Raw genomic sequence first — 22,797 nt, 5'->3', positions numbered from 1 at the left:
TTTCCTACAGGGAAGTAATTGGATCTCCACAATGAAGTGCCAACTCCCTATCCCAATAAAACCTTGATGTCACTAAAGACCATGGTGCTAGGAAACAGTGTGTCAGGGTGGGATCTAGAGGAGGAAAAAATCATGGTCATGGTTAGAGAAGAACATCACTAAGGACTCTAAAGGATGCTGGCCAGAATGGTTTATAGTTTATAGTTTATAGTGACTGATTACTAAGTAATGTCTAAACCTGCCTTTCCTTCAAGATGCAGCTCAAAGCCCATATCAACTCATTCACTCATTCATTCATTCATTCATTCATTCAAGTGTATCCACTCAGTTTACTCTGCCTTCTGGACACAAGATGTACACCACACTATGCTAGTCAGGGTGCCCCGAGGGAGATAAGTGAAAGATACAACTTCTCTAAAGCAACTTCTGTCTAATAGAAGGTAGTAAGTGAGATAAAGTGATATGAAAATTCTGGGATGGGAGAGTTAACTTCAGTTTGGTGAAGGGAAATGAGGAGAAGGATCTGGAAGGCCTCCCCAGAGGAAGCAACCTCATGAACACCCCTCCCTTGGACATTCAGTTCCTCTAAACAAGCAGGGTACCTGCTACTTGGCCAGCATCTACTTTGCAGAGTTGGTGGTCTTTCAATATATCTAGTCTTCTGACCTAAAAAATAAGTTTTGAAAGTAATGAATTGAGATAATTTATGTAAAGATAGGTGTCTAGCCGTATAGTTGGTAATTAATAAATATTAGTCTTTTCTGGGATTGAACTGGGCTCAGAGGAAAGGAAAGGAAATGCTGTGGTTGAATATTAGGCTGAAAAGCAGTACAAACCTTTGACCAACTAAAATGTTAAAGGACTGGTGTTGGCAGCTTTGCTTGAATTTTTTATTAGCATTTGTGTTACAGCCAGTCCCTTCTGTATTCAGAAAAGTGTTTGCCATCATGTTGGGCAGAATTACTCTGAAAATTGCTGTTTGTTTTTAACTATGATTATAGAGGAGACATGCGTGAATCCAACTGAATTAAAAGCCAGATGTAAAGTGGAAAGTGTTAAAGATCTCTCTAACCATTGGGAATGAGAAGTAGTTACAATAAAAATGTGGACACAGTTCCTATAACTTTTACACCTTTCAAACTCCAATTTAAATTTAAATCCAAAATATTGTTCTAAGGGTAATTGTTCAGCATAAAAATATGAACTCAAATTAGCTTCTCATCACCTTCTCAAGGGAAGCCTGAGAACTGAAGCCACGGAGTCAAATGTCAGCTTTCCCATCAGACAACTCCAGGTCAGTGTTGAAGCAGTGCTGGAAAGAGAGCTGGAAAAGCAATAACATATTCACTAATTAGGATTCTGCGACAGTCTGGGGAGCTCTGTGAATCTGTCCCACAGGTGAAACAATAGGTGGAAAAGTAGAAGTGGGCAGTTTTACAAACAGAGGGTCATAACACAGCTAACGTACCCAGAGACCCCACAAAGGACAGTCTCTATGAATGTCCCAACAGCACGCAGAACTGGGCCCACAGGCTACTCACCTTTTCCCCAGGCAGCCTGCTCTCCCCCAAGGCCTGGTGGAGAATACCCAACTAAGATGTGAGCTGTTTCCTTTAAGCAGAGTTTCATCACTGAATGGATGATGTTGCCTTGTCTCCCCAGTGCACAGGAGGTGGGGAGGAGAGAATTGGATATCATGGTACGTTCCAAATGCGCACCCAACCTTCCTAGGTGTTCCAATGAAGCTAAACCCTGTGCTCCAGAAAACAAGAGTGTGTGGCTCGGGAAAGTCCCACACACTGCTACAGTGAAGACACACCTAACACTACATACTTTAAAATGCCCACTTACTTTTGTCAATTCAATAAATCTCATTTGAGCAATACTTGCCAGATATAGAAACATTTGTATCATAGGAGACTGTAAAACTTCTTAATCCTTAAAAAGTGTATGTTGTGAGGGTTTTCTCCCTAGGCGAGGCAAATGAATTGACTTAAATAAAGGAAAATGTTGCTGTGGTCAGGCCTTACTGCAGAGAAAAGCAGAGACTCTGGGAACACATGGCCTGAGCTCAAGTGCTAACTCTGCCACTTACTAGTATGAGACCTTGGATGAGTTTCTTAGTCACTCTGTGCCTCAGTTTCCTCATCTGTAGGATGAAGTTATGCCTCCTTCATAGGGTCATAGTGAGGATAAATGAGTTAACATGAATAAAGTGTTTAGAATGGTGTCTGGCACTTAGTAAGCACTAAATAAGAGTTAACTATTACTGCTACTATTTCTGTTGTTTTCGTCATCTTTGTCATTATCTGTTCCTACAGGCAATTGAGTTTGCAACCCCCTGGCCTCGAACAATCGTTCTCTACTGGGGACATTTTTGCCCACCAGCAGATGTTTGGCAATGTCTGGAGACACTTGGTTGTCATGCCTAGGGAGGGTAGCTTCTAGAGGGTAGAGTTAAGGAATGCAGTTGAACATCTTACAATGCACAGGACAGCCGCCACAGCAAAGAATGATCTGGCCCAAAATGTCTGGCCCAAGGTTGAGAAACCTGTTCCTACATACACCACTCATGCACTTCACTTTGAGGTCTTGCATCTGAGGGTAAGGAAGAGAGTATGGATGGAGAGAGGCATGGGAAGGGGCAGAGGTGTCTTTTTTTTTTTTATAATCACTCAGGAGCTGTAGCTAAAGATGCAGCAAAGATTTTTATTTTGGAGGAGTCCAACATAACTACATCAAAACCTCAAATGCCATCATCCCTCTGAGTTCCACTGCTTCTTAAGCAGATTTGTAGAGCAGACTTCTTGCCCAGGAGAACTACAACTGTCTTCTCATTTGCCACCAGGATTCACACCTCCCAAAAGAGAAGATTAGATTGGGTTGAGTTGCCTCCATTTAATCTGTAAAACTCCAGTGAGCCGAATACAGACCAAACTTGTTCAGAAGCAACTGGCCCCTTCATGCTCAGCTAGCTCCCATCCATTCACCCAGAGGCTGGCTGGTTCTTTCCAAACACAGGACTATAGCAAATTTACAGGAAGGAGTCTCTCTGGGCCTCTTCCTTCAGAAAGGGCAGACCCTCAGGCCTTCAGCCTGTCTCATTACCCCAGGTGGGGGAAAGAGCACTGCACCTGTCATCCAACGATCTAGATCTTTTCCTTACTCTGTGGAATTTTGTCCTAGCCCCAACTTCTCTAGGTCTTAATTTTCTCATCTGTAAAAGGTACTCCACTTCCACCATAGAGTTCACATAAGGTAATAGTTATGAAAGTACTTTGAAAGACTGTAAGAACTATAATAATGTTATTCCTTGACTATAAATGAACGAACATAATAAAATTGCTATTGCACATATTAGCATAATAGCACAGATTGCCCTTCCCTTTAGTGAACTCCATCCTGGACAAAATGCTCAGGCTTTTTTCTGACATTCTCTCACCATCTTTCTTCAGTGGGAAGCCATAAAGCTCCCTGGTCCTCAAGCACAAACCTCTGTATGGGTCACTCTGCCTAAAAGGACATTGCTCAGTTACAGGTTAAACATCCTCCTAGAAATGGCCAAGGCTCTAATTGCCTGAACAGCTCTAGAGGGTCAGCAAGTATAGTCATGCCCTGTGTGATGATGTTTTGGTCAAGAAAGGTCTGCCTATATGACAGTGGTTCCACAAGATTATAATGGAGCTGAAAAATTCCTGTCACCTAGTGTCATGTAGCTGTTGTGATGTCCTAGCACAACACATTACTCACATGTTCGTGGAGATGCTGGTGTAAACAAACCTACTGCACTGCCAGTCATATAAAAGCATAGCACATATGCGCACGATTACAATAGTAGGCTATACCATGTAGCTTTGTGTAAGAGCACTCTATGATGCTCACACAACAACGAAATTCCCTAATGACACATTTCTCAGAACGCATCCCTGTAGGGAAGCAGCACATGACTGTATTCGAAACTACTTAGTTTGGAAATGATGCTCCAGTATAAATCAAACCAACTTTGATTAGAAAACAGGTTCAATTTTGTGAATAGCTGGACAATTTGCCAATTACAAGGACGGCACTTCCTCTTCCTAGCCAGGGGGAGCTTGGTCTGGTTTAAAGTCCCCGACAGAGGCTGGAGGGCTGACTCTACCTGAGGATATTATGCTTCCCTGCCCTGTGGAAGGGCAGGTGTGGGGCAAGGCTGTTTGGCAAAGGCCTTCCAGCAGCTATGTTTCAGCAGGGCAGGTATAGAGCCTTGTGTGCTACCAACATCCTGGCATGTGGTTTTCTCTCTCCATATCCAAATGTCACACTGCTGATACAAAATTCATTGCAATGCTTCTCTTCATTTCTTCTCTGCCTGCTTTGTTCCCACAAGCTCCATGAATATTTCCATTGTCACCAAGCTGTCTATGAATCAGCAATGACCACCAGCAGCCTAGCCTAATTTCATGCTGCCATTCCCTCTCTTCTCTCCTCATTTCCAGCACATTGTTAGGACAGTGGCTTAGTACTAGCTGGAGAAGTGATTTGCGACTACATTTTTCCCCTTATTAGATGATCCTGCCCACTAAAGGAAGCCGCTGCAAAAACTGCCTTTTTTTTCTTTTTCTCAAAAGACCTTTCAATAATTTCCCTGTTTTTAAGTTTCCTTCTGCTTGACCTTCAACGTGGACTCTCTGAGGGCTGCACTCTGCCTTGTATTCACTAGTTATTAGAACAGGTTTCACATCTATTTTAAAGTGACATTCATAAAGGGGAGTTCATCAGAGGGCTAGGGCCACACAAAAACTGTCAGCCAGGGAGGACACTGCCTCCTGCCTAGGAACACAGGCAGACTGTGGACAACACCTGAACCAATGGGGAGAGGTGACCTTGGTTTGGAAACAAAGGGCTGGGCCCGGAAGCATGTCTGTTAGTTCCTGCTACAGCACAGCAACTCACCCTAGGAAGAGCAGGAGTGCAGAAAACAAAGGCTCTTTTGGCGTCTCTGATACCATCTTTGGAAGTGAATAAGACAAATAACTTTAAAGGGGCAGGGGAGATCGATGGTGCTGCTAACTTGAGACTGTCCATATGAGAGACTCTGATTTATCAGCCTTCATAAGAGCGGATAAGCTCTCAAAATGAGTGTTCTGTGATCGGTGGCTATACCTCCTGCTAATCTGTGTTGCTCTCCTGGCTGGGGAAGTGTGTGTGGAGCGGGAGATGACTGTGACAGGGACTGAAAATACATACTTTGGTTCCATTATTCACTGATCCACGGGTTCACTTTCTTATGATGGGCTGTTAATTGTAGTATTCCAAGGTACAACCCAGAGCCAGCCAGTGGGAATTATATTTCAGAACAGGTTTGGGGTGGGAGGGAGCTACTGCTGAGAGTGGAACCCTGTCACTTTCTATACCGGTATTTTTATTAAAGCTGCATTCCTTGTATTAGTGGAATAGAGTCAGAAACCAGGCAGCCATTCGGAAAGGAGGAGGGGCGCTCTCCCCAAGGCAGGGGGACATGCAGAATCTAGCAGAGAGAGGGAAGCTATTATTTAAAATAAGAATAAGAAAATAGAGCTGTAAAGTGGGCGAGTAACCCGTCTGAATGTTGGTGTTGAACAGTGTCTGAGTACTGGCTGGGCTGCCTGAGTAAGATTAAAATCTGCAGGGAAATTTTGTTCCTTAGCACTGGCAGAAATTAGGAATAAATTCAATTGCATTCTGCACAATAGCTGGAAGCTATTGAGGTTAAGTGGCCTCGCTCTCTGATGTGTTAGTATTACTGAGCACTCTCTGCCCATGTGACTTGGTGCAATCTGCTCTTGGAACACGTCGCCATGGCAACTGATGATTTCTATTACAGTACATTCAAGTTCACATTCTAGGCCTGTCATACGCTTGGAAATTTCCAGTTAAAATATTTATTTATGAAAAAGGCACACACACAAAAAGCCACCCCAGATGCTTTCAGGGATAGAAAACAAAAAGATACCCCAATGCAGGATGATTTATCTATGTATCGCCATGTATCTGCATATATACCTCAGATGAGAAGAGATTATTGCATTTTCACTTAGCTGTTGCCACCAAACAAAAAAAAAATTCCTATGAGGTAGCCAACTGTTTGGGGGAGGGGGCAGGTGGGACTCTTACCTGCTGAGGTTTGTGTGCAGGTGTAATGCCTGTCTGAGTGCTAAGTGACAGAAGTAGTCTGAAAAACCTACAGATCACAGTTGCTACTTGGCTCTCCCAGGCACATTTCCAATTTCAGCTTCCCACTTAAATTCTGCAATGCTTTTTTGTAGTCAGACCTTAAATGAGAAAGAGCTGCACTCACCCCTTAGCCATGAGGAGGTGATGGGGGATTTCTCACTGGGTGTGTCAGTATTCTGGGGTCACCAGGAATTCTTCACCTGACCTCAGTAGAGGAGGGCAAAGTGGGACATTACATGGCAGGCTGCTCTCTCCAGTAGAATCCGTAACTGAGTTCCGTAACAGCAGTCTCTGTGGCTTTCTAGGTACACCTTCTAGGCACAGTTCATGCAACCCGAGGGGCTCGAATCCTCTCAGTAAGACTACCATTTATGCTGGTAGATGCCCACTCACTTCTCCCCAGAGAAATACAGTCAAGGGCTAAACTAAACCTTTGCTGAGAAAGAAAGCACTGTTTTTCTGCCATACTCTTTACAGGGAGAGGTGGCTAACAAGCCCTCCTGGCTTTGCCTACTTTTTCCCCTTAGTCAAGCATATTAAATATGTTAATAAAAGATTCCCTCACTGCTTTCACTATCAGAAGCTGCCAGGTGGCTACAGTGACCCGAGGTTCCCAATTACCTGGTGAGAGCAACCCATGACTCTCAGATGGTTCTTCCTCTTGCTGTTAAGATCTCTCTCTCTCTCTCTCTCTTTCTCTCTCTCTCCCCCTCTCTCTGCATTGTGGCTCCTGCTGTATCTAGCACTATATCCTGGTTCATAGCTAGATCCCACTTAGTTTAGTGGGGCAGTGTTTTCTGAACATGTCTGAACATAAGAGTCACTGGGATGCTTGTCCAAAATACATATTCCCAAGGGACGGGCCTGGAAATCTGTATTCTTAACAATCATGCAAATTTGAGTAGAACTGCACTTGGATTGTGGAGTCTATTAGCAATATTCAGGCTATCTTTTAAAAATCAGTCATCCAAGGTATGAGAAAATACCTTCTTAAAACTCACATTAGCCAATGTGCCAACCCACAGCTCCAAAACAGGAGTATTTAAGCATATAGAACAGATAGGGCTAGTTGGGGATGATGGGTAAATTGCAGGGTTAAATTTTTAGTGCCACTCAGCAGCTTTGTCTATGAAGATTTACAAGACAGGTGTTATGTTTAGAGATTGCTGACTGTGCATGTGAGAAGGCAGTGGAAGCAACGGTAAAAGATGGCAATGCTAAAGCCAAAAACTTGGTCAGGGAGATATGTGTTCTGCATTCATCAGAGAAGACACCAGGCACAGAAAAAGCCCATGTGCCTATGCTCCATGTCTCCCTATATTCCTAACAAGTGGAGAACAAGTGAGTGGTGCGTGGACATACAACTCCTTTAAGAGATTCTAGATAAAGACTTTGGTGTCAATACCACTCAAATCAATTGTTCTCCCATCTCTGGGGGCAGGGTGGAGATTGCTGAGCTTTCAATGTTCTGTTGATTGCAGTCATGTGAGGTGAACTGATGGGCTCTTGGAGAAATTAGAACAGCCACAATTAGTCCTTGAATCAATTAAAGGGTTCCACAGAACTACACACACACTCTTCTGAGAGAGAAAGTGGACGAGAGAAATTGATTGATTTAACATGCTCCTAGAGCCGGGATTCATGGACCTGGAAATTACTTTTCCAGATTCTGGAATGGATTACAGACGTACAGGCCCCATCCAGCCAAGGAAGCAGCAGGACCCCTAGCCCAGAATGGCTCTGGCCAAGCCTAGCTCAGGCTGTCACCTTTGTGTGGGGCAGCAGCGTCACCTAGTGATCCTGTGATTTAAGTACAAGCTGTTTTCCTGGGAATTGTCCAATTTGGTCAAACTGTAATGGAATCAATTATCCATATTGAGTGAAAGTAGTAATATATATAATCCCAGACAAGAGATGACCCCCAATTTCATTTTTATTTATCCTGAAATGCCTTCTGTGACTATGTAGCATATGGGTTTTCCATCAAGTAACATAAAAGAGAGCATAAATGAGCTCATGCCAGGAAGGATGGGTGGAGGAGATAGGAGAAGCTAGCAAGATTAAAAGAAGACTGGATCCTTGGGTTAGTTCAAGTCCTCCAAGAAACAGGTGCTGAGATGGAGTTAGAAGTACAAGATATTTAGTGGAGTGTAGCAGTAGCCAGGCAGAGCCTCAGACTCGGGTCTGACATCTGTGAAAAGGACAGGGGGGAGGGAGGAAGATGATCTAGGGAGAGCCTCAGACTGCAGTGCATCTGGAGAAGAGCTTGGCCAGCCCAGCAGGGCGATCTGGTGCAAAGATCCAGAAAAGGTGATCCCTACTGCCACCACTGTGCCTGGCCATTAACCAGGAGCTACTTTAGAGACACTCACAGCTAGAGGCTGCCAACTAACTGCACTCCTTGGGGCAGATACTCTCTCAAAGGGTGACCAGAGCAGCATGGCTCTATGGAGTCTGACAAGCCTTGAAGGGAAACTGTCCCTTCACATGTTTGTTGGAAGATCCCCATGTCCACACATGGACACTGTCCAAAACTGACAGTGAAGGAACAGTGGACTGATGTGTCTAAATTGATTAGTGTAAAATCTAGCCCTGACTGATGTGGCTCAGTTTGTTGGGTGTTGTCCCACAAAGCAAAAGGTTACCGGATCAATTCTCAGCCAGGGCACATGCCTGGGTTACAGATTTGATCCCCAGTCAGGGCACGTGCAGAGACAACTGATGGATATTTCTCTCATACTTTGAAGTTTTTCTCCCTCTCTTTCTCCCTCCCTTTCACTTTCTCTAAAAACAAATAAACAAAATCTTTTTTAAAAATCTAGTACTTGTTCTCATTCTGTTAACTAATGTAAACTAGAAAAAGGGACTTCTGAGCAGCCTTTATTAATCTTACCCTTCTAAATAGCAAGCTGCCTGCCATCTGTGGTATATTTTCTGCCCAGGAAACCAAGTTCAGTGTCAACAACCTGGAACACCAGTGGCACTTTAGCTTCTTTGTTGAGGATGGATTTGGGTCTCATAAGGTCAATATCCTTCCCAAGCATGAACAATGACCACATATCTGTGCTGGTTCTCTCCCTCCTATTAATGATCTTTGATGCTGTTGACCATGAGATGTCACTACCCTGATGATATGACCTGATCTCTATGTTTTTAAAACATGAAGGAACTTTGTCAAGTTTAAGGATTTCCATAAATTCAATTTGGATGAATTAAGAAACCCGGAGAGCACTACAGGCAAGAGTGCAAAGTTTTCAAATCACAGTTAAGCCACAAAGGCCCGTGATGCCTTGAATAAAAAATGCAAGGAACCACTTGACAAAGAGCCTTGAAAAGATCTAAGGGTGAAAAAAGCCCACTGTGGAAATCTAGAAAGGATGAGGAAGAGCAAAAAAAAATGAATGCACAAACTCTTTCTAAGGCTTGTCAAGGAAAGATAAGAGCACCAGAGAGGTTAGAGGCAGTGAAAATAAGCTAGGGAGGAGGAAGCATGTGCAATAAGGTGGCTGGACTATTAAATGAGAAAGCGAGTGAAATTAATGATAACTCTGAGTGGCAGAGATACCGAGCTGCTCTTTTAAATTGGTCTTTAACAAGAAAAATAAAGGAAGGGGGCATAGATAATTAGGAAGTAATGAAGACCTTTAAATATAGATGTTGAAATAAACCAGGTAAGGGAATACTTGAAAACATGGTATGATATGTAAATCAGCAGGTCCAGATAATGTACATTCCCCAACCTAGAGGGAATCAGTTAATGAACTTGCTGAACTACTGGCCATTATTTGCAAAGGCTCCGAGAGACCAGGGATTTTAAAATGAAAATATTTGACCAGTCTTTTACAAAAAAAAAAAAAAATGCCCTCGATAATTACTATATCTATCACTATATACTCTCCCCACCTCATGGGTATGTTATAATGACAAATGAAATTAGAAATATTAAACCACCTGGAGGAAAACATAGTGAGGAGGGGAGTAGCTGGTGGTGGCGTGTGTGATCAGGCTGATGGATCAGAGCTGAAATGGTGAGGGGCAGTAACACACTTGACATTTTGTTCAGTGGAATGCATTTGGGGGTTGTAGAATTTTGTTTTTGTTTTTTAGGCTGATATAAAGTCAGTTTACATCCTCCAGTGAGTAAGGGAAAGAAAGGGACTTCATAGTATGTGCTACCATATGGTGTTAAATGTTCTTAAGATAATCCACAGATGGATAGTGGAGTGTGGGCAGTATTGTAAGTCTCCAAGCTTTGTCTTTAACAGACTGCAACAAGTCATTCTTTGTTTTAATCAAAATAAATAAGACATTGTTCTTGTAGAAAAAAGTTCTAATAAGCAGTAATAATAATAACCACCTAAAATCCTGCCATGGCTTATACAATTTGATGGTGTTTGCATCCATAATTTTCCCTGTGAAAATAAATGTTGAAATAATTTTTATTAAAAAATGAAAATACGGACTTCCGCCAAGATGGAGACGTAGATGGAGGATCCACCTCGCCTCTGTGCACAACCAAATCTAAGAACAACTATTTTTAACAGCAGTCACAACCAAGCCACACGGAAAATCGACAATACGGAGTCCAAAGGACAACTAGATACTCGGCTGGACCGGTACGAGGAGCCAGGCCAGCAGCGGAGCAGGTGAGCAAGAAAAAATTCCCGGGGCGGTGCGCGGTGCGCGCAGGGAACCGAGGGCGTTGATCGCCAGCGAGCTGCCTGCTGGAGCGCACAAAGAAGGGGCGCGGTGGGTCGCTCAGTCGTGCGCATTTACGTGCGGAGAAGCCAGTGAGAAGGGAAGCCGGCGCAGGGCAGCAGGCTCGCGCAATTCCGATCGGATAAACCCCAGGCGTGCGGAGTGACTAGAAACGCTGGGCTAGCGGAGAGGAACGCCATTACTCCCTCTCTGACCCCGCCCACACACACAGCGTCACAAACCAGCGACCTGGGTCGCCCCGTCCTGGTAAACAACTAAGGCTTCGCTCCGCTCACTTAACAGCGTGAACAGACCAAAAATGGCTCTAGGACAACTCAGAGCCCCAGAACCGATAGACCTAAGTGATGAAGAAATAGCCAGTCTTTCAGATGCACAGTTCAAAACACTGGTTATAAGGATCCTTACAGAACTGGTTGACTTTAGCCACAAATTAGAGAAACATATGGAAGCTAAATTAATTGAAATGAATGGGGATACAAAAGATTCCAATAGTAATGGAAAGAAAATTGGGACTCAAATCAAGGGAGAGAACCAGAAGGAAGAAAAAAATGGTCAAACAGAAAGGAATGAAGAAATAAGAATTCAGAAAAATGAGGAGAAGATTAGGAACCTCCAGGACATCTTTAAACGTTCCAACATCCGAATTATAGGGGTACCAGAAGGGGGAAAGGCACAACCACCAGTTGAAAAATTATTTGAACAAATAATAAAGGAGAATTTCCCCAAGATGGCAAAGGAAATAGACTTCCGAGAAATCCAGGAAGCTCAGAGAGTCCCAAAGAAGTTGGACTCAAGAAGGAACACACCAAGGCACATCATAATTACATTAGCCAAGATTAAAATGAAGGAGAGAATCTTAGAAGCAGCAAGAGCTAAGGGGACAGTCACCTACAAAGGAGTTCCCATCAGACTGTCAGCTGATTTCTCAAAAGAGACCTTACAGGCAAGAAGGGGCTGGAAAGAGGTATTCCAAGTCATGAAAACCAAAGATCTACAACCAAGATTGCTCTACCCAGCAAAACTTTCATTTAGAATGGAAGGACAGATAAAGTGCTTCTCAGATAAGACCAAATTCAAGGAGTTCATCATCACCAAGCCCTTATTATATGAAATGTTAAAGGGACTTACCTAAGAAAAAGAAGATAAAAAAGATGAACAGTGAAAGGACAGCAAACTCACGGTTATTAAGAACCACACCTAAAACAAAAGCAAACTAAGAGGATAGCTAGATCAGGAGCAGAACCATAGAAATGAAGATCTCAGGGAGGGTTAGCAATAGGGGAGTGGGAGGAGGGGAAGGGGGGAGAACGTACAGAAAATAAGTAGCATAGACAGTAGATAGAAAATACATAGGGGGAGGGTAAGAATAGTAGGGGAAATACAGAATCTAAAGAAATTGAGACACATGTTCATGAACTAAAGGGGGAAATGGTGGGGGAGGGTTATGCAGGGTGGAGGGGAAGGGAGGGGGGAATAGAGCAAATGTAATGGCATAATCAATAAAAAAAATTTTTAAAAAAATGAAAATACAAATTGAGTGGTCCATATACATATTAAACAACTGATTTTTTCTGTTCACTGTAACATGTACACCTATCCATCATTTTAAATTGCCTCATAGTTATTTAACCAGTAAGTTTTGGGCATTTAGATTATTTCTCCTTCTTATTGCTACAACGAACACTTCAGTTAACACCCTTAAACAAATATCTTTGTATATTTTTTGTTTTCTTCCCTTAGGATATACTCCCATAAGGGGAATTGCCAAGTCAATTGTAGTTTGTTTGTTTTAGGACTTTTGTTCTATATTGCTAAATTAGTTTCAAGAAAGAAGGCAATTAACACTCCACCAACAATAAATGAAAATACCCGTTTCCTCATATGCACAGCAACAGGCTTTAATAAATTTTTTAATCTTTCAATTCAATAACAAACATCCTAAAATAGTTGAGTTTGGATCATTAGATGGAACAAAACACCTGAGGAAATTTATATGTCTTCTATACCAGCCTTAAACTATTGGGGGGCAATTCTCTTTCCTCCCTCCCTCTCTCTCTCTCCTTGTCTTCATTCCTTTCTTCCTGCCATCCTGCCTACCTGTGTTTCTTTTCATCAAAGCTGCATTGACATATTTTTTATTAAGTTGGTTAAGAAATTAAAATGGCACTATTGAGAATAACAGTATGGCACTGTCTTACAAAGTTAAGCGTCTGCAAGCCTATAAACCAGGCACAGACATTAGAGAAACACTTTTGCTACAGCATGAGAATGCCCAAGAGCACATGCAGCAGCCCCGTCCGTCATGGCTAAGGAACTGCCAACAACCCAGCCATATAGGAAAATGGATGAGTAAACTGTGCCGCCAGCCGTATTCCCACAGTAGACTGTCATATGGCAGTGAAATGGATAGCCACAGCTAAATGCAACCTTACATGAACCACTGTATCTTAGAAACAAGAGTTGAATGAAAATAGCAGGTTGCAGAAGATTAAGTACAGTAAGATACAACTTTAATAAAGTTCAAAAGCAAATAAACTTAAACAATATATTACTTAGGGGTCCATGCATATGTGATAAAAGTATTTTTTCATCATAAACATAGAATAAACATAAAATTCAGGACAGTGGTTACCTCTGAGCAGGGAGGCAGGGTCAGAGGAATAAAACAAAGGGAACCCTTAGATGCCACATTGGGAATGTGACCCCAAGAGGTATCACACAAATTCATTTTATCAGTCTGCTTCATAACTTGTATACATATCATAAGCAACTGAATGTATCCTCCACAGAGAGGAGATGATGTATGGCATGCTCAGTAGTTAGAAAATTTGATTGGCTACCACATCAAATAGCGTTCAAATGTCCCCCAAGAGCATAAGCAGTTTTTCACTGATAAAACTAGGCCCCATACTCTACTGGCTGGGTGCCTGCCACAGAGAATACAGAACAGAACCTCTCTGGAGGATTCCACAGTCCCCCAGAGAAGTAGCTGTGCCTCACACCTCAAGTGGAGAATTCCCTCTGCTCTGGAGAATCAGGTAGGGAGAAAAATGAACCAGAAAGTACAACAGACACAACTTCTAGAGGAATTCCCTAAGGCTCTGGGCTCTGACCTTACCCATTCACGTGTGCTTCTCTAAATATAGATCCCCACTTCTGGTAAAATGGTTAAAGGAAAATAGCCTATTTTAAAAAGAGGGGTCCTAAATAGCAAAAGCATTTTGCTTAAGCAATGAGCCAAGTCACTTCTAATGAGGTTGGGGTATTACTGGAAATAAGAGTTATATTTAAATAGTCCATACACTACCCCAATAAATCACTTAAAAATATTCTCAATGTACTAAATGTATTTTCAGTGACATGTGCCTGACCTTTAGAAGAAAGATAATGCTAGAACATTTTGAGAATAAACATTTATCCAAATTAGTAGTCAAGACATTGGTAAAATTATTTTGTATTTTCTTAACACCTTTAACTATACCCTATGCTTCAGAAACAATTCATTTTTCTTACCTTTAATAGAAAACAGAGTTTGTCTGTAAAGTAGCAGGATTATGAGAGCAGAAACTTTTTTGATGACCCAATGAGAAATGCTGTAATGGTCCTATTACTTTAAGGCCTCAGGCAAGATGGATATATGCATTTGCAACATTTCATAAGACGATTTGCAGTCCATAAAATGCTAGGTTTTTTATAACTGTGTTTCCATGTGTTTTAAAATCAGTGCCATATTCTTTTTTGTAATGTTCACAATAAAATGTCAATAAGACCCATGTATTCATCCAACAAACACATTAGGAGAACCTGCTCCTCTGCCTGGGACTCTGCTAGGGACACAGTGTTGTCTCTCAAAGTCCTCACAGCCTAGGATGTCTCAGAAAGCCACCCGTATTAAATCTGCATCTCAACATTTTTATGTCAGGTTTCAGTGCCTGAAAAATAATAATAATAATTTCGTTGTCCTCCTGAGAGTGCTTCAGGTTGAGGTTTGCAGGGGAGAAGTTCAGTGCCTCGATTTTACTCATCTCTGATGCTTCCCTCACCCCACCTCAGGCTATGCTTTTCCCCCTTCTCTGGATCTTTAGCCAAACTCATTATTTTTCTTTCCTTTCCCTCTCTTTCCCTTCTCTCTCTCTCCCCTCTTCCCTTTACTATAAAATTTCTAGAAAAACATTCACACCATTCTCTCCTCCTAGAAACTCCCCATCAACTACAGCATAATTTCAGACCTCTGTTCTGCCTTTTCGCCCCATGCTCACTAAAGTCAGCAGTGCCCTGATCTCCAAAATTATTAACGGCCTGGTTTTCCTCATCTTACTGGACACTGTGGACCATGAGGCCCCTCTGCTGGTTTTTCTTTCTATGGGCTCCTTCTGAGTCCTCTTTGCTGACTCCTCTTTATTTTCCAAATGCTCAGGCTTTTGATTATCTCTTATTAGCCCACTTAACCACCATGTAGTATGCTTTTTAGGTAAGTGTCTCCAGAATACTCTGTGCTCCCTTGGTCACGGACCCTGTCCCAGTCATTTCTGCTCCCCGGCCTGGCACAAGGCAGCTGTCAGCAAATGTCTGTTGAGTGAGTGGATGATCACACAGGATGGGTCTTCCATGGGCACCCAGTCCTAATGGTAAAGCAGAGAGCATGAGCCTAAGATTTCCTTGGGAGGTTTTTTAGGGGAGGGGGGTGAGGCTCGGGTATAGTTTGGCACCAGCACTTCCTATTCCCACAATTTCTTCAGCTCAGTAAGCTGATCAGGTGACAGGAGCCATAATAGTGCCAAGCCAAATTAATCCAAACCAGAATGGCACACACTGTACCTTTCTATATCACCTCACTTGAGTTTTATTTTCCACCCCTCATACCTGTTTCCTTCTCTGGTGTAGTTAATGAGCTTTACACTTAAAACATGAAAAGCCAATAAAACATGAAAATCACAAATCAACAGTGCTTTGTTCAAGAATGGCCTGTTTAATCAAGAAACTTTCCCAATGCATTCAATTTAGCCACCAGGTGCCAGGTGGCAGGCAATAGGTGCTACTGGTGAGGACTGGGAAAAATGCAAGAGAAAAGCTGTGCTCCCTTCCCTGTGGGGACTCACAATGCCAGAAATTATTAGAATACACCATCCCCCTCCTGGGCAAGCATCTTTAGAAATCAAAGATGTTCCCATAACCTACTAATGCATCTGTACCTTTAATTAGCCCAGTCGAGCATATAACTCAGTAAAATCTCTCACCTCTTTTGCTCCTTTCAACTAATTTCTGAATATTTCATTTTCTCATAAGCTTTCACTGCATAACAAGCAGTAATGAAATGACCAATATTAACCCATTGTTAGACTAAACCCAGTACCTCATTGGCTGATAGCATTCTACATTATTGGGGTTTGAAATGGGTCCTATCCTATGATGGAAACGTTTAGTATTTGCCTAATGAGACCATTCTCATACTTACAAAGGAAATGGACATTGTATTAAAGCATTTCATGTTAACAACAGCATGTTCAGCACTTTCTGCTCACAGCCACATCTGTGAGTGTGGCAGCTTTCTCAATATTAAATGCTGCAGTTGGGCCCATATTCTTAGAGAGATGTCTGATTGGCTACTCCCCAAATATAACTTAAATTGGCTTAAAATAGAACAATCACATGCTAACCCAGTAGCATTAGCAACTCTATTAACAGCCAATTTCACATCCACACCAGAGGGAGTAAAAGGTAATTTGCTCATTACCAACACCCTCTGGCAGTGGAAGGAAATGACTGTTCATCAAAAAGTATTTTCCAACATAACAATAGTAGCACCCATATGTAACCACCTCACTCTCCCTTCCACAACTTGATCACTGGAGAACAGCTACAGGAAAAGACTTTGAAATATAAGTGGGTTTGATATAGGAGGTCTACCAACCAGCATCTCCTTCCAGAATTCGCCGTACCTTCATCTCACCTCCACAATCCTATACAGTTACAAATGAAATGTTAGGTGGATAACCCTACAGGGTATAGGGTGGCTGTACTACCACAGAAGTTATTTAGATCAAAAAGGTTTCCAGTTCGTGTCTTGACTGCTTGAATAGTACCTCAGACTATTATAACCCAACCAGTTGAACATGGACAGTTCTTAGAGCTCACTGTGACCAGCTCTAAGCCATGGACTGATCTGGTGATCGAAGAAAATGAACCATTCAGAAAATGAACCGTATAGTATTACCTTGATGCGGCAGTTTTCAAACTCACCCACCACTGGCCTGCATTAAGTACATATTTATTCAGAAATGAAGTTATTTTTATTTGTTTTGCTTTTAATTAGTGTTCACTACATTTCCATATTTATGTGTTTGGATATAATATTATACTATTATAGTGATAAACTAGAGAAAAAGGCTTCTTACCTATGACCCTGCTCAACTATTTTCTTTTGAAAAGAGTCATCTCCTAATTCCTGTCTACCTCCCTGGGCCTTTTCTTCTTCTTCCTACCTCTGTCTGGCCTGTCTGCAGGCTAACCTGCCTGAAAGTTCTTTAGATATCAATCCCCAGCTCAAAAACTTTCACTGGCTCCCTGTTACCTCTAGGTACATTCCAGACTCTGCCTCTCCTACTCTTTGGGCTCTAGTTGGAATTTTTTAATTTCTCCCTAATATCCTAGAATACATCCCACCTTCCCTATCAGAATCAAATGCAACCATCTCCATAAAATCTATTCTCAATTATCCAATGGAAGATGATCCATTGCACCCTTTGGGATAGTCTGCCATTTCATAGTGGATTACAGAGGGGCTTCCCCCAGAACTTGCAATTGAGAGAAAGTTGGTTCTGGGAGAACCTAACTCTATCTATAGGTACCTTAGTCACTTAAAACAGAATAGCTCTCGGATCTTCAAAACATGACTGTACCAGAGTAACCTATTTAAAAAATGAGCTTATCAATCTTGTGAGGCTGAGAAGGAGAAATGATGTCTGGACTCCTCCTAGCAAAGTCTAGGAGAGAGGGGGCCATGGCCAACAGACTGATAATACCAGCCCCATCGGTGAGACCTGTGCTATCTGGGTTAGTTATATGATGCTGTCCTAGCCTGTTGCTACTTATCACTGGATTCTGTAAGTGTTCTTTGGTTCTGATTCTGTCACCCACAAAAGCCTTGTTTTCTCATGTTGGCCTAACTATACAGAAAGAGTATGCCGGTCATTATGGACTAAGAGCATTTCAGCTCCCATGACAGTGATTTCTCATTGTAAATTACTTAATTGACTCTTCATTCTTTTTTTTTTTATGTGCCCCAGGCATGAACCAGCTCTGGCCACCAATGCAGGCAACAAGCTAGGCTGAACTAAGGACTGTACAACTGCTTTGCCCCTGACTGGTATAAAAGCAACACCACCAATCAGGTGTATCCTTGTCCATTGCCAGGGGGTTGGCTCTTCATTCTTTAAATAAACATTACTGCACATCTACTCTGTCCCATATACTTGTCTACTCACTTGAGATAAGATGGGGAACAAGAAAAATATAGTCCCTTGATCTATGGAGTTTACAATCCAGAGGGAAATACAGACAACTGCACACACAATTCTAATATAATGTGATGACTGCCCTGTTGGGGTGCTCAGTGGATCAAAGTGGGAGTACATGGTTGGAGGAAGAATCCAGGGTTGGGGAACTAGAGAAGGCTTTGTAGAGGAAATGATATTTACTGACACATCAGCTGGAGTTAGCCCAAAAATAGTGGGAAGAAAAGCTGAATGATATGTATGGGCAAAGATTCAGGATATGTCTGAGAAATTGATCATAGTTTAGTAGAGCTATGATGGGGAATGTGAAGAAGAGCAGAGAAGAGGGTCAGGAAAGCAGGACACAGATCAAAGAGGGCCTTGTAAACCATTCTAAGGGTCTATACTCTATTGTGAGAACAATGGAGAATTATTGAAAGGTTTTAAGCAAGTAAATGACATGATCGTATATCTAGTTGCTGAAGGAATGGGCACTGTCATTGGAGATAAAGAGAAGAGGGACAGTAGTTTTATTTAGAACATACAATAGGCAGGACTTGGTAAGTGATGGGATAAGGGGACGGGGAATTGAAGTGAGTGGGAGAAAGAAGAATCAAGATGCTACTCATATTTCTGGGCTTGAACAAATGGAGTGCGTAGTGGTGCCTTTCGCTAAGGCAACATATAATAAAGGTTAAGAGCACAAACTCCAGAGTAGGGCTACTTGGGTTTGATTCCTTGCTTTACCACTTCTACTGTGTAGTCTTAGGAAAGTTACTTAACCTTTCTGTGCCTCACTTCTCATTTATAATGAAGATAACAAAGTATTTACATCATAGAGTTGTTATGCAGATTACATGAGTTAATAGTGACCTACTCAGAATAGTGTCTGGCGCATAAAAATGTTACATGTGTTTGTTAAATAAAATAGGTGACACAGGAGGAGTAGCACTTTTGGAGGAGTAGCATAAAGCAGGAGTGTCCAACCTGTGGCCCACAGGCTGCATGCAGCCCAGGATGGCTATGAATGCAGCCCAACACAAAATTGTAAATTTACTTAAAACATTGCAAGATTTTTTTTGTGATTACATGTTACAATGTATTTAATGTGTGGCCCAAGACAACTCTTCTCCTTCCCTTGTGGCACAGAAACACCAAAAGGTTGGACCCCCCGGCATAGAGGATTATGATTTTAGTTTTTGAAATGAGTTTAGTCTCATAGAACTGTAGAGATCTGTGGAACAATCAACAACAACTGTCTAGAAGGCAGTTGTACATATATATCTGGATCTCCAAATGGAGATCTATGCTGGAGATTTTGTTGTGGGAGCAATTGCCATGTGAATGGTAACTAAAATGAGGACAATCATTGGAATAGAGTAGAGAAGATGTAGAGTCAGAAAGGAGAGGACAAGACAAGAGAGAATCTTGAGAACCATTCTAGGAATGTTCTGCAGGAGAGGTACTGGCTAAAGAAATTGAGCACAAGGAAAACTCAGAGAGGGTGTCAAAAACTAAGGACAGAAAATGTTTCTAGAAGGAGGAAGTAGCAATTGGTGTCAAGTTTGTCAGATACAGTGAGAACCAAAAAGAGTTCGTTGGATCTAACAACAAAAGTTTGACCTTGACCAGTCAGAATTGCTGCAGCCAGGATGGAGGTGGTAAGGTGGGGGTGGGAGGAGGGTGGTGGAGGAAATACAAAGATACAGCAAATGCAAACAATTCATTCCTGAAGAATGGGGAGGAGAGAATAGACAATAGATGGAGGTCAGGAGAAGCTTATTTTTTTGATACAGTAGAATATATTTGAGCACATTTAACTGTTGTTATGAGTTGAATTGTTTCCTCCAAAGTTAATATGTTGAAGTCCTAACCCTCAGCACCTGAGAATGTGACCTTATTTAGCAGTGTCATTAGTTAACATGAGGTCATGCTGGAATAGGGTGGGCCTATACCCCAAGACTACTGCTGTTCTGATAAAGGGAAATTTGGAGACAGACATGTACACGGGAAGAACACCATGTGAACATGAAGGCAGAGGTGGGAGGGGTGGGGGAAAACCACTGGCAGCTAGGTGAGAGGAATGGGCCAGATTCTCCCTTGCAGCCCTCCAAAGGAATCAACCCTGCCCACACCTTCATTTCAGGCTTCTACCCACCAGAACTGAGACAATAAATATCTGTTGTTTAAGCCACCCAGTTTGTGGTACTTTGTTATTCCAGCCCTAGCAAACTAATAGCGACTGCTAATGGCATTTTCCATTTACCATATGAATAAGGGTCTCAGCAGGAAGTAGATGGCATGCTCAGACTGAGTAATTTCAAGGAATGTCTCCTAAAGGAACTAGTTATAAAGATGTGGGCAGTGTATAAGGAAGCTACAAGGTACCTGCACTGCCAGGGTAGAGTAAGAATGGACCTTGTTTATCTCTAGACCTCAGTGGTCAAGGGAGGGAGCAGACCTACCTGAAATGGGCAACAGAGCAGCTGTGTGGAAGGTCCCGAGACGGAAGTGTGACTAGAGCCTTACTCACTCTTGGGGACCTGCCAGAGGCACATCTGAGGGCACACGTGCGTATATGGTACAGTTCTCCCTCCCTATGATCTGATTATTCTACCACCAGCCAAGCCAACCAGAATCGTGAGAGCAAGATTGCTGGTTGAGGCAGCACCCATAGGTCTACTACATGGGGCACAAAGCAGAGGAAAGAGGGGTAGAAAGTAAAAGTGAGGGTCAACAAATGGAAAACCAACCCATTGCCTTTTCACATTTTGGAACCACTCAACTACATAACATATTAAAATATTTAAAATTTTAAAATGCTAATAATCATTGAGAGGAAGAAGCAGTAGTTATAAGGGCAGCATGCTGTGTAAGGCCCCCTAGAGGAGAGAGGTGGGCTGTTTTGTGGTGCCAGTATCCTCTTAGTTATATTTGTCATTGTCTACTTCTGTTTTAACTGATACAGGCTGAGTTCTCAGCACTTTTTAACTACTGGATAAATTAATATTTACAGTGTCTCTTTCTCTTTTTTCATCTTTGGAAATAACCATTGAGAGGGACTTTTTCTACTATCACTAAACTCTTGACTATTTGAAGTGACTGAAGTATATCTCTCTTCCCCTAGGATAAATTTGAGATATACAAGTATGCCAGTGACCATAAGGAAAACAGGTCTGGTTTAAAGTGCAGCCTCCTAAGAGCCAGGAAGTAACTCCAACAGAAGCTTCTGTTTATAGCACAACCGGTAAGAATCGTTTCTTTTATCTGTAATTATAAACATTTAATTAAACTACAAAAACTACATTATCTAAGCTAAAACATTATGACATGCTATCCTTTTTATATGCTTCTATGCTAGATTTAGCCAATGCTTTATTTCAAACAGAATCTTAATTCATTACAGAGTTAGCATAACCATTGATAAAAATAACAAATCTTTTATAATGAAGGTCAGTGTTCAAATGTTCATAGCAGTACACCTCTGACTTTTGCAACTTAAATACTGTTTTGATCCCACAAAGTAGCACCAGCTGTGTGATAGTTTTTGAGTCCTTAGGTTGGCTTTTCCAAGTGAAACTAAAGATTTGTATTGTGACAGTATCCATCTCAGGAGTCTTAGCTTCTCACATAATAATTAGAGCTTCAATCCATTGGTTACCTGCTTCTTGAAACAGAAAAACCAAATTTGGAAGTCAGCCTAATGGCTAGACTATTCATGTGACTTTCTGTATACTGTATTATTTATCTATTGTGGAAATCAAAACAAGGATGTAATAAAATACAGAAATTTTCATAATGGAAGGAGAAGGTTACTCATGGATAAATCATTTTAGGAAAATCAGAACTGAGCTTTGACCCAATTTCTCTGTTGCATGAATAATGGTATTAAGAGATGGAGATAGACCAAGCCTCAGAGAACATCAGTGATAGTAAATGAAGAAACCAGGTGAGTGAGAGAAATGACTGTGCTAAGTGGACAGGTCACTCAGGAAAGCAATGTGCATTCAGAATCTTTCTAACTGGAGATGTTATGAAAAGAAAGCTAAGGAAGCAATGAGAAGCCTTGTCCCAGTAGCTCAGTTGGGTAGATCCCTGGTCAGGGCACTTACAAGAAGCAACCAACCAATGAATAAATAAGTGGAACAACAAACTGATGTCTCTCTCTCTCTCTCTTCCGCTCTCTCTCTCTCTCAAATAAATAAATAAATAGAATTTTTTTTTAAAAAAGGAAGCAATAAGAAAAAGCCAAAAATAGCCCTGGCTGGTGTAGCTCAGTGGATTGAGTGCGGGCCTGCAAACCACACAATCGCAGTTCGATTCCCAGTCAGGGCACATGCCTGGTTGCAGGCCAGTTCCCAGCAGGGGACTTATGAGAGGCAACCACACATTG

The 22,797-nt window shown here is 41.9% G+C and overlaps 1 long non-coding RNA gene and 1 pseudogene across 1 annotated transcript in view; one reads left to right on the top strand and one right to left on the bottom strand.

Moving 5' to 3' along the window:
• Positions 1-22,797, top strand: part of LOC128627648 (uncharacterized) — a 70,174-nt gene that overhangs the window by 43,488 nt on the left and 3,889 nt on the right. The window contains exon 2 of the long non-coding RNA XR_008391900.1: positions 21,532-21,651. This is a non-coding gene — a long non-coding RNA (uncharacterized LOC128627648). The remainder of the gene's footprint in view (positions 1-21,531; positions 21,652-22,797) is intronic.
• LOC119063173 (uncharacterized) lies at positions 18,185-18,329 on the bottom strand (annotated as a pseudogene).

The sequence above is a fragment of the Artibeus jamaicensis genome, unplaced genomic scaffold (assembly GCF_021234435.1).
Source record: "Artibeus jamaicensis isolate MK-2021 breed Jamaican fruit bat unplaced genomic scaffold, CSHL_Jam_final contig_464, whole genome shotgun sequence".
In the NCBI taxonomy this organism is placed as follows: Eukaryota; Metazoa; Chordata; class Mammalia; order Chiroptera; family Phyllostomidae; genus Artibeus; species Artibeus jamaicensis.
The sequence above is the reverse complement of the archived record's forward strand: the minus strand, read 5'-3'. Positions and strand labels throughout refer to the sequence as shown.